Genomic DNA, 1,089 nt, shown 5'->3' with positions numbered 1-1,089 from the left:
TCAGCTCTCAAATTTTGCTTGTCCTGGGAAGTCTTGATTCACTTATTTTATTTAGTTGGAGGATGGCTTACAGAATGAAAAGTAACTTGGTTGGTAGCAAAATCTACTTGTCTTGGACAACTGAACAGCACTTTTTTCAAGCCTTGCTCTAGTCATTAAGGAAGCAAACACAGAAAAATATGGCTTCACTCCTCTATGGACCCTTTATCCACACACTTAAACCATTAGCACTGTATAGTTGTGGGAGCATATGAACCACGCACAATAGCCTCCTTCACAATGTTCTACTTGTTAAAGCAAGAAAATATGATTACTGAACAGCATCTTGATTTGGGAAAAGCTTTGTTTGAATTTCCCTTCGATACATAGTTACACAGTATGTGCGACTTCAAGACTTGCTTTGTCTGTGACGTCTTCATTTGGTCGCCAGTAAAGATTTGAATTTGGGATGACTTCATGTAACCATGCACGAAAAATATAACTTGATACAGAACTACAACAACTTACAATAATATAACCAGATAGAAAATATAATAATAAGATAGAAATAAACAAGTAAATAAATAAATAAATAACTAGAAATAAAAATGAAAATTTAGTTTAGCATGTGATATCAAAGTTTATATTTCATGCATGGTTACATGAGGTAATGTTGGATTTAAAATCAGATATGGGGACTAAATTAAGCGGTCATAATATATATATATATATATATATATATATATATATATATATATATATATATATATATATAGTGTAACTGTGTGTTGAAATAAGATTTGAATACAGTTTTTCCCTTTCAAGATGACGTTCAATGATTATACTTTTAGTGATTTTGACAAGCAGACTGTTGCAGAAATGATTTATAATCGGAAAAATTATTTGAACGAGGTCTTTCCTAATCCACATAGCTGCAAATCATAATCCTACATGGCCAATAATATACCTAAGATTCTTTGTTCAGAAATTCATAAAATGTTGCAGCTGAAAGGTCAATAAAAAATGGAAATAAATACAAGTGGTACTGCCCCAGTTATCTGCATGGTACTTTGTGATTGTAAGAATTGCATAAACTAGTCGTTTTTCCAA

The sequence above is a fragment of the Orbicella faveolata genome, unplaced genomic scaffold (assembly GCF_042242905.1).
Source record: "Orbicella faveolata isolate gen_17 unplaced genomic scaffold, um_ofav_v1 contig_34, whole genome shotgun sequence".
NCBI lineage: Eukaryota > Metazoa > Cnidaria > Anthozoa > Scleractinia > Merulinidae > Orbicella > Orbicella faveolata.
The sequence above is the reverse complement of the archived record's forward strand: the minus strand, read 5'-3'. Positions refer to the sequence as shown.